The following is a 17461-nucleotide window of genomic DNA, read 5'->3' as shown; positions in this document are numbered from 1 at the left end:
GTTGAAGCTTAAGACCTTTCAGTCATCTTACATGTGAAAAAACCAAGACAGATGGACTTCCATAAAACATGGTTTACCTGTCTCAGCACAGGACTTGGATCCAGGAACTTCCAAGACATTAAGCAAGCCACTTAATTGACATGCCTCAGTTTCCCATTTATAAGATGGGGGATAATATTTACTTAGCTTTCTCAATAGGATATTGTGGGAATCAATTATGAAAAGTTTGCAACTACTTTGAAGATGAAAAGGATTATGGTTCTGATTGCTGAGAGAAATATTTGTTGAAAAATTTTAAGAGCTAGGCATTATGATGATCGTTTTCTATTTATTTGGTATTTTCCCTCCCACCCTTTTGCTTGAACAAAGACAAAAAAAGGTTGTTGTTTTTTTTTTGGGGGGGGGGAATAAAGACTGACTCTCTAAATTCAGTTTGCATAAATGAGATTCAAGAAAATTTCTACCCAGCCAAAAAGGCAGTGATTTAAATCCTACTCATTTGAAGCACAGCACCAAACCCAATAATGCATCTTTAGTCTACTGACCTAAATTTAACAACTCACATTTATCGGTGTAAGCAAAAATTCTGAACTTTTGATTGCAAAGAAAACAAACAGTTCAACAGATAGAAATTTAGGGAGAGATGAGCCAACCAGATTAATAGCAATTTCTAATTTTTCTAGTGGCATTCTTATACAGAAAAAAGAAAAAGGCCAGCCAAGAAAAATACTTGCTTTCAAATAAGATTCACACACTCGCACATATATACACATGTAGATCCACTAACACTTACCTAGCAATATATAAATCACATTTTGTTAAACTATGACCTTCTCTCATATGATGGTTGATTAGAATTTATGGTAACGGAACAATAACGCTTCTATAGTTTTGTGTAAAATGTTCCTGCAATGGAATAGCTTGTATTTTCAATTTCAGGTATGGTTTTCTGCATTTCCTGAGCCTTTCCAAAAATGACAGTATTGTTCTGAGGTGATACAAAGACTTACACAACCACAACAGAGTTATAATTCCTCCACAAACCTGGAAGACTTTTAGTGAGAGCAAAACAAATGATTATAAACTTGGTCTGAACAGCAGAATGAACAGCCCCACAGGGAGGATAGTCTGTTATTTACAGCAGCAGTGGATTTCAATTAGTACTAGCTACCATCTAACTAAAGAAAATTTTGAATAGGGAAAGTTTTATTTTACTGTAATCATCATACATAAGCCACGATAAAACTAATTTGTAGGGTAAATTAGTTGGACAAGATAATTAATATCTTCTAGTGGCATGACACATCTGTTAACTTATTTGTGATTTCCTTCCTTCTGGCACCTCAATATCCACCATTATCATGCAATTAGGATATGTTTTGTACAAAGTATGCTTTGTGAGATATTATTCTAAAAGTCTTGATCTGCAAGACAGTAATATCTCATTGGATTGTATGTGCTACCACCATATGTGACGTTATGAAGTCTGGCTATGTATGTGCTACTGAAACATGCTGTGAGGTTACAAACACCCACAAGCAGCCTTTCAGGTACAACAGTAAAAAGGCCAAACAATGTTAATGGTGTACTGGGGAAATGCACACAAGCACAAGAATTACCAGGAACAGTGTACAATAGAAACCTCTCTGAGATCGCACTACACAATGGGAACTGTTTGACCCAGGTCAAAGCAAAAGAGCTTTCCAGCAAGTGGGAAGAAGATATACAAGGGGGACAATGACATCATGATGGCACCTCACTCTCCTTACAACACCACACCTGGAAACACCTGAGAGGCAAGGATTGAACTGTGGGAAGTGATGGTCCCAGGCTAGAAGGATTCTTAAATTGTGTATGAAAACCTGGAAAACCCAAGCTGCAAAGCCTAGGCAGCTTGTGCCTTAAGAATCTGCCAGCCTGTTTATCACTCAGGGTGAGAAACTTGCTAATTCATATCCTACCTATCTACTCTGTTAAACTCAGTTTGCGGTTTTGTTTATTTACTAAGGTAATTTCCTTTTGATCTGTTTGCTATCATGTATAACAACTTAAAATCTATCCTTTTGTAGTTAATAAATTTGCTTTTGTTTTAACTAAAACCAATGTGTGGAAATTATAATTTAGAGCAGAAAGCTGTGGCATATCTCTCTCTCCACATTGAGGGAGTGAGTGAATTTTATGAGCTTATGCGGCACAGTTTCCTGTGCAGCGCAAGACAGTATACGTTCAGGTTTACACTCCAGAGGGGACTGCGTGCCTTAGCAACTGGGAGATGCCTTAGCTGAGCCTTCCCATGCAGAGCTGATTGCAGCATCTGTGTAAAGCTGCAGCTGGGTGTGTCCCTGTGTGTGTGTATACTGGTGAAAGAGCAAGCTTGGAGAGCTTGGCAATTTATCACAACACCACACTGTGAAAGGGAGTCCAGGCTAATGGATCTGACTGGCTCAGTGGTACCCCAGTTTCAAGTGGCACCCGCAGGGGAACTTGTTACACCTTCTATTTGTAATTTTTTAAAATTATTCATTTCAGAAGATTGTTTTGAGAAGAGCTCTCAAAACACTTACAGTGACTTAATAGTCAGAATAAAATCAAGGCGGTATTGCTGAGATATGAAAGGACTCAACACACCATAATTATAGATTAAATAGTGATAACATTATTCATTTTTAAATGGTTCAAAGAGTTATTGTCACTAGAGATGTAACCTAAAAATGGATAACATCACGTTTATATTTGGTTCCTGAAAAAATTAGAAAGATTCCTCAATAAAGAAATCCCTTTCAACCAATGGCCTATAATTTGAAAAAGGGCAGCAACCTCGTCAAAACGTGCAGCCATCAAAAGAATCACTGAAGAGATATTTCAATGGTACCTCACACCACACGAAAATATGCATAGGGCCAGGATCACGGAATTCACTAGTTAGCACTTATTCATGCAAGTTGCCCCCTTTAAATAAGTGGAACTATTTATGTAAGTAATACTCATGTAAGTAAGGGTTCCACAATCAAGCCTATGAATAAGCCAAATTTACCACTGACAAACAGATGCAACTCCATTCAAGCTCATTTATGCTACTGAGTGAACTTAGACCTAACAGCTCTAGTCCAAGCTGGAAGAACGGGTTGAGGTTGGACAAGGAGGGAAAAGGCCCATATATCTCCACATTCACATTGGGAGGGAGGGAGGGGCGGGAAAAGCTGGGTGGATAAAAATCAATGATTTTTTAAATTAAAAAAAAAAAGATTTTTTTTTAATTTATATCAGATTTTTTTGATAAAATGCTTTTTGAGGACAAAATCTATCTAAAGATAGTTTTAATTAAGATACATTATAGCTCAAAGATATCTCATCATGGAATAGGGATTATAAATTCTAATTCTAAAATATGAGACAATATATTCATGCAACGTTTAAGAAAAGTTTTGTAAATGAGTTCCAATAATTCATGGATTAGGGGCCCAATCTTATGGGGTTCCAGGGGCTTCTGTATAGATTATTTAGGTTAATCTTTCTATCTATCCAATGGGGCTCAGTCTAGAAGATACCATGAAAGATGCTTAGTTTTGCAGTTCACAAACTGTGGATTTGTCTCTCCAGAGATAACATGCTTGTTAACAGCAAAAACGGTTTAAATAATATAATATAATATAATATAATATAATATAATATAATATAATATAATATGAGGTGAGAAATAACAGACCTCAACCCTGTTGCCCCTCTGCAAATTTGTGTACACAGAGTCAATCCCTTACCTCTCTCTAAAAGTGCAAAGTTTCAAAAAGTTCAATGAATAAAAGATTGCTGGGGGGTGGAATAGACCTGGACAAGGAGAAGAAGTCTGGAGATAAACGTGAGAAGGGAGGGACAGGAAGTAGAAACAAAAGTGAAACTGTTTGAACAGCATATTCCAAAAGTCTTGAGGTCTTTCTGAGTATAGCCTTCATTGATTTGAGATCTACCATACCACCCTCTCACTAGAAGGGAAAACCTATAATGGCAGCAGGCTGTAAAAGAGACCCAGTTTGGGAATATTTTAACCAAGTTCCTCTACCTGGGGGTAAGACAGGAATGCGTGCAAAATGCAAACAGTGCAACAAAGAAGGCCTGGTTGCCCGAATGAAACAACATCATGAGGAGTGTTCCTTCTCAGGAAGGAGCTGCGTTGAAGATGATGAAAAGAACATGTCTGAACGTGCAGGATCTTCAGGTTGGTAAACTTTTTTATTTCATACTTCTTTCTTAAGGACTAGCTGTCTTCCTTCTAGACTATTCTTGAATTCTCAAGTTTGAGCAAAAAATATAGTTGTTACTCTACGGTACTATCATTTTAGATGCAGTTGTGATAAAAAATAAATAGTTGAAATAGGCAGATCTTCCTTTTACAATTTCACCTTTAAAGTAGTACTGAGTGTCAGTGAATGCAATGAGTAATACTAAATGAGCAGTATGGTAATAATAATTAAATAACTGCATTGACTTAGTTTGTTTAGGAGAATCCATCCTCAACATACAGGATTCTGAAGACTATCCACCTTCAAGATCACCATCATTTTCTATAGTTTCAGAGTTATCTGCCAATGATAGTGTTTCGGTCACATCATGTATGTCATGTAGCCACAATATATCACTTGGAGCAAAAAGAAAAAAAAACCTCCATCATCCAGAAACAATCATTGATAAATTTGTGATAAGAACCAGCAGATTACAAAAAGAGGTAATTGATGAAAACATTGCCCAATTTGTTTGTGCAACAAACTCTTCTTTCCATATGATTGAGAACACACACTTCATTAACATGGTTCAGTCATTAAGACCAGGATACAGTCCACCCAACAGAGCAGATGCCGCAGGCAAGTGCTGGATAAAGTGTATGAAAGAGAAATTGAGCAGTGTGCGAAAGGTCTAGAGGGTGAAATTGTTAACCTGAGTCTCGATGGGTGGAGCAACATCCACAATGATCCTGTTGTATGTGCTTGTGTGACAACAGAAGAAAGGAATGTCTTCCTTAGAGAAACAATTGATACATCAGGAAATGCACACACAGTAGAATACTTACAAGAAGTAGCAGTAAAAGCTATAACACACTGTGGGGAAAAAAAATTCAAATGTCTAGTACGCAGCTTGGTCACAAACAATGCTGCAGATTTATCCAAGATGAGAAGAAATTTAGAAGAGAGTCCCAAGCTAATAATGTACAGTTGTAGTGCTCATTTGACGCACCTCCTAGCCAAAGACTTCAGTGTTCCAGAAATGAAGGCTAATGCTGTTGAAATTGCAAAATACTTCCGTAACAACCACTTTGCAGCAGCTGCTCTGAAAAAAGTGGGAGGAACCAAGCTAACTCTCCCAGAAGACGTGTGATGGAACTCAGTAGTGGACTGTGTTCAGCACTATATCAAGTACTGGCCTAATCCGATGACAGTTTATGAACAAAATCATGAAAAAATAGATGGCACTGTGACAGCCAAAGTTCTCAATGTTGGGCTTAAGAGAAATGTTGAACACATGTCGAGTACCCCGAAACCTATTTCTGTAGCCTTGAACAAAATGCAAGGAAATAGCAGTTTTATTGCTGGTGCAGTTGAAATTTGGAAGAAACTGAGTGAGATCTCAAAGAGAGAAATATGCAATGACAGAGTTAAATTGCAAGCATTAAAAAAATGACTGGGACAAGCACCATCTCCAGCTCATTTTCTTGCAAATATTCTCAATACTTGGTACCAGGGTCAAACCTTAACTGCTGAAGAAGAGGAGTTGGCTATGACATGGACATCCAGCAATCATCCCTCCATAATGCCAACTATAATAAAACTTCAGAGCTAAGGGTGAACCATTCAAGCAATATGTTTGCTGACGATGTTTTAAAAAAAAAAGCACACCAGTGAACTGGTGGAAGTCACGCAAGCACTTGGATTCAGAGACGGTTGAAGTGATAATCTCACTTTTAACAGCAGTAGCTTCTTCTGCTGGTGTAAAACGAATATTTTCTTCTTTTGGACTAATTCATTCCAAATTGAGAAATCTTTTGGGACCCGAAAAAGCAGGAAAGCTTGTTTTTCTTTTCCAGATTATGAACAAATGGGAAAATGAAGGTGAAGATGACTGAGTTAGCTACAGAAGCCAATATTTTAAGTTTCTCATGTTGACCTGGCTGACAGTCAATTAAATTTTTTAATTTAACTATTTTAGTTAAACAATTTTAAAACAAACAAACCTGATTTTAAAAAACGTGAATGTTTAAATTCAAAAATTCATATTCTTGTTTTGTTAAATATTATATGTTTGCTGTTGAAGAAAAAAAATCCAGAATACATAACATTGTTGTTTTAGTTAAATAAAACAATTTAAATGTCTGTCTGGTGACGTTCTCCTCCTAATACAGCATGGCAAGAAAATCCTCCAAATATTAATGATTAACCTGTTGAACTGGAGATATTTCACCTCCCAATGACTTCATAAATATCTGCTTCAATTACCTTTGGTAAATGAAATAACCAAACAATCATTCATTTTCTGATATAGCTGTAAAACTAATCTGAAAAGTTTTCAAAATAAATCACTGTTTAAAAATCTATAGTCTATACCTTCTAAAGATGAAAACTACATCTATCTCTGAGTTGTGAAGAATATGTATTAAGGTTATAACAACCAACAAGAATGCACTTTTATGTAGAAATCCATGATTAAATCCAGTCTTCCTGACTAGTGATTAAAATCATGATTTAAATCAAATCCAGCCTGGGGAAAAAGAGAGGGAGTGAGAGACACAGTATAAATATGTATACACATGAAAGACACACACACACACACATATATATATATATATAATTTGGACTGAGATTTTAGAACTAATCTAAAAAAGGTCACAGGCACAAATTTACCACATAACCACCATTTGGTATTCTTTGGCTTTTCAGTAAAAGGCAATCACTTGTCAGAAACACAGAGTTAATTTTGCTTTCATAGGCTTCAGCTAAACACCCTTGGATACACAAGGGTCATAGAAATATTGCACGATATAAAGAAATCTCAGAAAAGAGTAATGGTTCCCATTCTCGAACAAAAGGACACTACAAAAGCAACCATACGGACTGACAAAGATAAATAATTATTTTATTTTAACTCTATAGCTGCTTGTCTGGTTTTACAGATATTGGAGATGTCCCTCTTGATGAATTCACTGTCATGTTATTTGCTATAATATCCCACTGTGTTTTCTATATACTAAAAAGGTTAATAATAGTGATCAGATACTCAACGCCATTTAATATGAACAAGGGGGAAACAACACAAACAAAAACCGGGAAATAATAGGTTAAAGAATATTTAGATAAGTTAGATGTATTCAAGTCGGCAGGGCCTAATGAAATTCATTGTAGGATACTTAAGAAACTAGCTGAAGCAATCTCAGTCCCGTTAGAAATTATCTTCAAGAACTCATGGAGGCTGGGTGAGGCCCAGGAGAACTGAAGAAGGGCAAAACAGGGAACAAAGGTGCCCCTGGAATTGTAGACCAGTCAGCCTAACTTAAAGATCTGGAAAAAATACCAGAACAAATTATTAAATAATCAATTTCTGAGCACCTAGAGGACAAAAGGGTTATAAGGAATAGCAAGCATGGATATGTCAAGAACAAATCATGCCAAACCAATCTAATTTCCTTCTTTGACAGGTTTACTGGACTAGTGGATAGGGGGAAGCAGTAGACACAATATAACTTGACTTTAGCAAGGCTTTAGACACAGTCCAACATGACATTCGCATAAGCTACCTAAGGAAATGTGGTCTAGATGAAATTATGAAAGGTGGGTGGACAAATGGTTGAAAGACAATACTCAGAGTAATCATCAGTGTCAACTGGGAGGACAATGTATCTAGTAGGGTCCTGCAGGGATCAGTCCTGGGTCCGGTACTATTTAGAACTTTCATTAATGACTTGATTATGGCTACACTTATAAAATTTGCAGATGACACCAGGCTGGGAGGGGTGGCAGGCACATTGAAGGGCAGAATTAGAATTCAAAACAACCTTGATAAACTGGAGAATTGGTCGAAATCAACATGATGAAATTCAATAAAGACAAGTGTGAAGTACTACACGTAGGAAGGAAAAATTAAATGCATAACTACAAAATGGGGAATAACTGGCTAGGTGGCAGTCCACTGAAAGGATCTGAGGGTTATACTGGATCACACATTGAATATGAATATATGTGCATTTGCAAAAAAAGTGTCAGATGCAAGATACAGGAGGTAATTGTCCCACTCTAGTCAGCAATGGAGAGGCCTTATCTGGAGTAATACATCAAATTCTGGCACCTACATTCTAGGAAAGATGTGGGTAAACCAGAGAGAGGCCAGAGGAAAGCAACCAAAATAATAAAATGTTTAGGAAACTTGACCTATGAAGAAAGATTAAAAAACAGGGCATGTTTAGTCTTGAGAAAAGAAGATTGAGGGGGGAACCTGATAAGTCTTCAAATATATTAAAGGGTGTGAGAAAGAAGACTGTGATCAGTTGTTCTCTAAGTCCACTGAAAGTGGGACAAGAAGTAATGGCTTAAACTGCAAAAAAGGGAGATTTAGGACAAACTTTCTAACTTTAAGGCTGGTAAAGTACTGGAATAGGCTTCCAGGGGAGGTTGTGGAATCCCCATCTTTGTAGGTTTGCAAGAACATGTTGGGGATGGTCTAGGCTTATGTGGTCTTGCAAAAGCACAGGGAGTTGGTCTTGACCTCTCAAGGTCCCTTCCAGTCCCATTTCAATGGTTCTGCACAACTGTGATGACTGATCTTCACAGTCATTTTTTGGAAAAGATTTACTCTTTTTTATTCTTATCTTTTAAAAAAAAACAACTGCATCCACCATGGTTTTATATTGCTTTACGGCTTGGCTGAGAGTTCAAAGCCACGTGTAAGCTCTTTTCTCCTACAGATGCAACAAGATGTTTGGAGAAAGAGGTGGTGATCAAAATTTCCCAAACAATCAAGGAAAATCTTTCAAGAGCTGTGATATACAAGGGAGACAGTGAGCTCTTATTTTACTGGGACTACCATCTAGCCACTTATTCCCCATTTTGTAGTTATGCATTTGGTATTTCCTTCCTAAATGTAGTACTTTGGACTTAGTCTTTATTGAATTTCATTTTGTTTTCTTATGGGGTTTAATCTGCCATTGTAGAAAATTCCAGTTGAGATTTTTTTTGTCAGGAAGTTTATAGAATATTTCTCTCTCTTCCCCTACTCACGTTATTTATATTACAGTATGAGAGGATACATTAAGTTATATCATTTGTATACATTTATATATATTACACACACACAAACCCTATTAAAAGAACATTCTTAAGGTTGCAAAGTCAAGCGCTCAATTGGTTTTTTGTTGAAATTGAAATTTTTGTTTTTGATGAAAATGAAAAAATGTTCTTCCTTCAAATGCTGTTCTTTTCAGAAAAAAATGCATTTTCAATGTATTCCTTCAGCTCCATTATAAGCATGTGTATTCTGAATTTCTGTATAACTACGGTGATCATATTTCCCAAAGGGAAAATGGTACACCACATGGGGCTCGTCTGGGGCCCACTCCCCCACAACCAGGGCTGGCCTGCATCTCTTGCGTCTCACTGCCCCCCCCCCCCCCGAGAAGGGCTGGCCCAAGCTGCTCGCCCAACCCCCTTCCCCACGTGGCACTGGTATCGGTGCTTGCCTGAGCCCTGCCTGCCCCCTGCCTGAGCCTTGCCTCTCTCCCCCTGTGGGGCTGGCATCACCACTTGCCCTGAGCCCTGCACGTTCTTCTGCACCTTACTTTTTGACAAAAGTGGCCATTTGTCCCGTTTGCTCTTGCCAGCTGAAAAAGGGACTGTCCCAGCTAAAACAGGACGTATGGTCGCCTTATGTATAACTGTAATCTAAAATCTTCAAACTTGGGGCACGAAATTGCAAACTACTGTTCATGCAACTAATGCACTGATTATAAAGAGATTACTCAAGTGTAAGAGTTTTCAGGACTGGGCCCTTTGCTTACTTTGTGGTCCTTAATGAGATTTAAAGCCAACCCTGAAGACAACTATTCCAGTATTATTTATAGAGGTTTAAAGTCAGTGTTTGAATGTAACCACATCAGTACAGTTTCCATTTGGCTTAGAATGTTGACTGTGCTCAATAACCTTTTATCTTAGGAGTGTCTGTATAGTTTAAAAGCTTTAGGTTCAGATCCAGCAAAATATTTAAGAATATACATAACTAAGCATGTAAACAGCTCCATTGACTTCAGCTCACATGTTTTCACACACTTGCTTAAGTGCTTTGCCAAACCAGGTTTCAGTTAAGACAGTCACTTTGGGATGAGTCAATTAAGAGCAGATTGTGATATAACTAACAGCACTCCCTCCCACCCCCAAACACACACACACACACACACTCTCTCTCTCACACACACACACACACTTTCCCCCCATTAAAACAAACAGGAAATTAAATGCAAAAAACCAACATTAACACAACATTAAGATCTCAGAAGTCAAGAGATTCCAAAATATAAGGATATGTTTATACTACAGCCTATGTCGGCAAAACTTATGTCACTTAGGAGCGTGAATATTCTACCTCCCCGAGCAATGTAAGTTACACCAACATAAGCGTGCATGTGCACAGCACTATGTCGGCGGGAGAAGTTCTCCCGCCGACAAAACTTACACCGCTCGTGGAGGTGGTTTTTTATGGCAAAAGAAGAGCTCTCTCCTGTCAGCATATTCTCCTACACCAGACATTTAATTGGTTCTAGTGTGGGGGTTACACAGTTACAGGGCTCCTTACCATATAACCCGTAACTAACACCAGGGTTAGAGGGCTCTTTACCATATAATCCGTAACGCAGAGTAGGCTCTCCTCAGCCTATCCCCAGGACTCAGTTCTCTCTGAATCCTAGCACCCTCCTCACCGCTAGGGGGACAGAGGGTGCAGCAGGGTGGGGACCTCAGCCCACAAGGTCTCACCCTATAATTTGAGCCCAAGGCACATCACCAAAATCCTAGGTCTTTTTCCCCTGGGAACTGTTCATTTTATTCTCTTAGCTGCACTGGAAACTGATTGCAAGTTGTGACAAATAAACAGCTCCACCCTTGTACCTCAGTAATGTACTCAGTGCATTCCTACTCAACCCACTGGTGCATGCAGGTGCTGCAAGGAAGGCAAAAGACTCCCTGATCTTCTGCCATTTGGCCCTTGGGAGAAAAATTTCCTTTCTGACCCCTTAACAGGCAACTGGCTAGACCCACGGCATCCGTCATGCTGGGTTCCCAATCCTTGTTTGAGTGTGCTGCTGGAATGCAGACAAAAGAGGCTCCAAAGGGCCCCTGCGTTGGGCTAAATCCTGGGATCTGCAGAATGCAAGCTAATCAGCACCTCTCTCCTCCAGCTGGCCAATGGGTGTTAGACTTCCAGAGAGGAGCTACTTATTGTCCCTTGACAAATGTCTCCATCCTCTGCCACAGGGGACTGCAGGCACCATCGATTTCCCGCACCTGTTGATGTGGGGGGGTGGCATTTTTGAAAACTTGTGTATATGACACATGGGTTGACCATCAATCTTATTCACAGCAGCGAACAAGGTATATTTTGTATGCTAGCATAAATTTATGATGGACTGCTTTGTTCATTTCATACTACTTTCCTGCTGTAGTATTGCTAATAAACTAGTTTCTTACCTGAATAACTATATGACTGAGTAGGGTTTTTTTGTTTTTTTTTTTAAATAATGCTCATCTTTAAATAAGGTTAGGAAACTAAAGTGAATCTCTCTGTTAACTGGGATGATTGTATCGTCACGTTTTGTTTGCACCCTCCTATGCTTGACAAGAGTCTAGAGAACTTTGAAAGTGAAACTGAAGCCTTTAAAAGAGTCACTCATTGTTTCAGTATAAATATAAAGAAATTAAAGCTCAAGTTTAAGCCTCCATCTCAGAATATGTTTGGCCTGTATACTCAAGCTTCTCACCTGTCCCATATCAAAGAAGTCTCATTTCCCAAAGGACCCTAAGGAAACTAGGCACTCAACAGCACTGAATTTCAGTGGGAGTTTGGTGCTTACCTCTGTTATGCTCCTTTGAAAATCCCAATCTAAGTGTGTAGATGCTGATGAGCCTTTTCAAATCAAAATGCTTAACTGCAGATACATTCACCTAAGTAGGTATAGTCTACTTAGTTTAAAAAGGAATTTCCTGTAGTACTATTGAACATGGGATGCTTATTTCCATGCTTTTCCAGCTCACAGATTTTTTACAGCAACACTGATGTCTCTCTTAGGTCTAGAATTAGCTACTCTTTTGTATATGCCTTCATGCGAATGGAATTCTTTTCTATGAGCTTGCCAGTGAATTGTGGATGGCTTTTCCCACTTTTGCTGCCATGCATTTTCAATGCAGAGCTGCCATTTTTCAACAAGAGGCTACACAGAGATTTGGAATTAGTCTCCTTACCGGGGTGAAAGTAACTTAAAGGACTTACCAGTACTCTGGGCTGTAGTCCTCTGCAGGGGGCAGGGCCTCAACCGGAAGGGGATGGGGCCTCAATGGCAAGAGGCAGGGCCTTTAAATAAATATTTAAAGGGCCCGGGCCTGCGGCTGGGAGCCTCAGGCCCTTTTAGTCACCGCCGGAGCCCCATGGTAGCAGTAGCCCCAGGGCTCCCGGCTGCTGCTGCTACCACCACCCCAGGGCTCCAGCAGCGGGGCTCTGGCAGCTATTTAAAGGGCCTGTGGCTCTGGCCGCTGCCAGGAACCCCAGGCCCTTTAAATTGCTGGCCTGGTGAAGCTGCCCCCTGCCGGTACAGTCGGCTGTGTACCGGCTCTTGCCAGTATCCTGTACCAGACCATACCGGCTTACTTTCACCTCTGCTCCTTACTGTACTTCCCCCACCCCCACATAGTTTCTTTCCCCTGCCCATCTGCTCCCTTCCTCCACCTCCACACAACACTATCAGCAGTGTGAGAAGGCTGCACACTTTCAGCCCCTCCCACAGTAGCACTCCTTTTACTCAGCCTGAAACACATAGCCAGAGCCTGGAGCCAAGTCCTAATCAGAGGCTACTTTTAATATTTGCTATGTGTCTGGTCTGGTTTCTGTAAAAACTAATACTTCTAAACGTTTTCTTTTTAAGAAGCCAGAGTAAGTCCCCTTAATGATGTCTCCTGTCTCTTCCATGCCCACTCCCTTCTCCCAAGCAGTCTCTTCCTTGTATGCACGCTTTATATGTACACACACGTACAGACACATGCACGTGCACACACAACCTGTAACCAATCAATTTCTACTACGGCTATTCCCCATGTACTCCCTCCAGTTCAGATGCCATTCTAGCTCCCTGTGCTGCCAGCACAACCGACTTCCAAAAAGGACAGTTAGCCCTGAAGTAAGTTTCACTGAGCAGTTTGAGGAACACTGAACGGCTGAATAAAGCACAACCTGAAAATGACAGTAAGCAGCAAGTTTAATTTTGAAATGCATTCTGGAGGCAGTATGATGCACTACAGTTAACGTGTGGGGCAGGGGGAAAGAAGAACAGTGGCCAGTGCACTGTGGAGAGGCAGGGGAAAAAAAGCCTAAAAAAGGGGACACTCCAATCTGAAGCAGAAGGCTCAGAAGCTAGATGGATATGCACACCTTTATTCTTAATACTGTCTCTCTCAGTTAAAACTTTCAAATCATAAAAATATCAATCTGTATAAAAAAAGGTTAACTAAGACATTAAGTGTTGTATTGACATGCAGAAACGAAATAAAATTCAACTGAACATTTTGGTAATATCATATTCTGCAAGCCTGATCTTTATTTAATTTTTATCTCAGTTGAAAAAATATTGTAGCATGGCCATACTGAATTTACTTAAAGAAGATTTTGATTAATCAAGAGAAATTTATATTCCAGTCATAGTCAAATCTGAACCCTCGCAAATAAAAAATGATTTATAATTTTTCAAGGCAACAAGTCTAAAATGAACAAACAAGAGTTGCTGGATATATACCAGTGAAAATTTGCTTTAATTCCATTTCCTTGTTAGACCACTTCTCTATTCTTCACTATCCATAATTCTTCAACAAAATGAATTCATTTCACCATCTTCAGGAAATACTGTAATTACTTCATTGTGTCTTCCTTAAATAAAAGTTTATTCAGACATGTTTATTTTTTGTGTTTTTTATTTTCATCACCACCACTTTAAAGTAAAAAGAAAAGGAGTACTTGTGGCACCTTAGAGACTAACCAATTTATTTGACCATAAGCTTTTGTGAGCTACAGCTCACTTCATCGGATGCATACTGTGGAGAGTGTAGAAGATCTTTTTATATACATACAAAGCATGAAAAAATACCTCCTCCCACCCCACTCTCCTGCTGCTAATAGCTTATCTAAAGTGATCACTCTCCTTACAATGTGTATGATAATCAAGTTGGGCCATTTCCAGCACAAATCCAGGGTGTGAGAAAACACCCTGTGGTGTGGGCTGAGGGATGTACTGGCCGCCGCTTCCGGCAGCCCCCATTGGGCATAAGCTTGAAAAAGTGAATCCTGTGGAAACCAATAAAGAAGTCCCTGCTGAAATGGTAACTTTGAGAAACATGAACTGCCCCATTCATTTCAATCATGGCCCCACGAAATACATGATTCTGGAGCTAGAACAGATTTTGGAATTTTTCCAAGATGCCATGGAATTCAACATCTTTGTTGTGGAACTCACCACTTTGCTACAACTAAGTGCCCAAACATCTTGTCTCCCTACCCTGCTGGGATTTGCCTACAACAGTCTCTTGCTCACCATAAGGGACTTATCTGGGCTATGGTGCATACTCCCTGAACTATTCAATGGAATAAGACTACTGGATGTCAGGGAGCCACAGGTATCTACCTTGTATCTGGGAAGCAATGAGTCAGAAGTACAGGCTGTCCAGAGAATGGATAGTTCACTGAAACTGATTACAAAGCTCCCTGCTTGCTGGGTCCGGTGGACCTGGGGGATGGAAACAAAGATTTTGAGCTGGGCTACCTTGTGGACAACACAGCTGTGGCCTAAAAGTTGTAACCAGGCTACCATGAAGAGCATAGCAAAAACACTCAACCTCAAATATCATCACTGTTGAAAATAATCATTGATTAGTTTTATGCTAATAACTATTTTCAAGCATAAATTATAGTTGTGTGTGTTTATGTAGTGGTAGGGGATAAGAATGAAGAATATTTCATGATGATTGACTGAATTAACAGTGCCACAGAACGTAGGGGTTGTATGAAATAGAGTTCCACTGGGCTGAAAAATAAGTCAGTGTCTCAGCTCACGCCCTAGTGGATAAGTGCCTGTATTAGAAAAACACGAAAACAGCTGGCAATAATTGGCACCCTTCGTGGTACCCAGAAGCCAAGAACTGTTACTGAACTACCATCTCAGCCTCAGAGGCAGTCCCTCCAGGTCACACTTATATATGTTCAAAGGACAATATGGGAAAACTATGTTTTATTTATACAGTGGAAGAATAATTTGCTTCAGTTTCCAGGACTGTTAATCCAGCACCTTTCACCATAACTAGATTCGCTAAAGAACAATCTCTGATATGGCAAATGTCAACTGGAAACTCACTTGAACTGACATACAGGTTTTCAGTCTCAAAAGCAACAAGATTCAACAGCATAAAGGTACCACTCAGTTTAGTCCCATTAGTTGATCACTCAAAAAAAAAAAAGGTAAGAAAAATACTTATTTTCTTTTAAGCTGTTTTTTAAGTTAAGCCCTGGAAATATTTAGTGTCTTCCAGATGTTAACATAGTATCAGCAATAAAACTGTGACCTATTAAATTCAATATTGTGTCAGGTCCAATGTAAGCCAAAAATTTTACAGTGCTTCTCTGTTTCATCCTTAAACTCCACACGGTTGGAATGGAGATGATGATGGTATTAGATTACTTTATTTCTGCTGAATGGTTGTTAATACTGCTACATAAGCTTGTCCCACAAATCATCTCAAGTGCATAGCTCAAAGGGCCACCTGGATCAATTTATTATGTGCAAGTTTCACAGCTGCAGCATCCCTTAAAACACAAACCATGAACTGAAGTCAGAATACAATCCTCCTGGCTATCCCTTAGCCTTTTAGACTTTTCATTTCAAAATAGCATTTTTGCTTCAAGATTTATTTTTTTTAAAGAAGGTTGAACCTGAAAACAAAATGAAAAAAAAAATCATTTCAAGTCAAAGTGTTTTGTTTGACCCAAAACAAAACTGTTGCCATTTGAACTGAACCACATTTTTTCAAATCGGCCCCGAACGGCCGGTGTGGGGACGTGGAGAAAGGAGCAAAATTGCTCAGCTCTACTCCTAATTTCCAGTTAAAACAGTCACTCTTATTTCTCCTCTCCGCAGCCATCAACTCCCTCCTCCCATACCCAATGCCATCATTAAAAACAAACAGGGGAGAAAAACACCCTGAACATAAAACTACAAAAAATAAAAAGATGGCAATCAATTTAGAGCAAAAAGTTCTGAAAAATAACAAAGCCAGGTAAATTTCTGACCGGACAAGCAGCAGCAGTTACTGAGCAACTGAAGAAACTGTCAATGATATTCCAGCTCTACCTCCATGGAACTTTAACCTCAAACTATCCAACGAAAACACTCCAGAACCACCATTTTTCTCAATAGCCAGTCCAGAAAAAGTGTCAACCACTTTGGAAAACTTGCAGGCTTTCTGTTACTGTGTTTGTTTTCTTAAGTAGAAAACCAGAAACACAAAAACCTTCTAAGGGAAGTACACAGAAATGGCATCCATCACTTCTGAACACCAAACTATCTACAAAACTTGTTAGCTTATTTCACCCAAACCCACCAAATAAAAGAGATTTATCTGTAGCACTAACACCACACACTAACCAACAAAAAGCAAAGGGCTAGGTGCTGGCTCTGGCTGCTGCCATTTAGTGATAGATCAGCCAGGGTCAAAGAAACCATAAAGCCAGTGTATTCTTGCTGCTTAAAGGTTTGTCCAGAAACGTAGGGCTGGCGTAGCAAGCAGAGAGGATGTGGCTGGTCACAGGCAGAAAGGTCTGGCCTGCCTAACACTCCATCAATCCCTGACTGCTCCAGGCAATGGGCAGCTGGCACAAGTTAGAGCAGCCCTGAAACTCTTAAGTCTGGAAGACTGGGTCTACAGCAACCTAAACAATGTTTGTTAGTGGGCAATTTGAATCCCTACATTCACAGTCTGGAGGTTGGAGGCAAGGGGAAACAAAGGATTATCTGCCCATTTCTGGAGTATGTCCCAAAGGTGGGTGGAACTCTGTGGCACAATCGTTGTTATTTATATTTGCATTATGCAGTAGCGCCTGGGCATCTCAGTCATGAACCAGGACTCCATTGTGCTAGAGGTTGCATAAACACAGAACAAAGACAGTCCCTGCCCCAAAGACAAGGAAG

The 17461-nt window shown here is 39.5% G+C and overlaps 1 protein-coding gene across 4 annotated transcripts in view; it reads right to left on the bottom strand.

The window, feature by feature from the left end:
• The window catches only part of SIPA1L1 (signal induced proliferation associated 1 like 1), a 382778-nt gene that overhangs the window by 35631 nt on the left and 329686 nt on the right, over nt 1–17461 (bottom strand). The gene's annotated exons all lie outside the window — the stretch shown is intronic.

The sequence above is a fragment of the Lepidochelys olivacea genome (assembly GCF_965140295.1).
Source record: "Lepidochelys olivacea isolate rLepOli2 genome assembly, chromosome: 6".
Lineage (NCBI taxonomy): Eukaryota > Metazoa > Chordata > Testudines > Cheloniidae > Lepidochelys > Lepidochelys olivacea.
The sequence above is the reverse complement of the archived record's forward strand: the minus strand, read 5'-3'. Positions and strand labels throughout refer to the sequence as shown.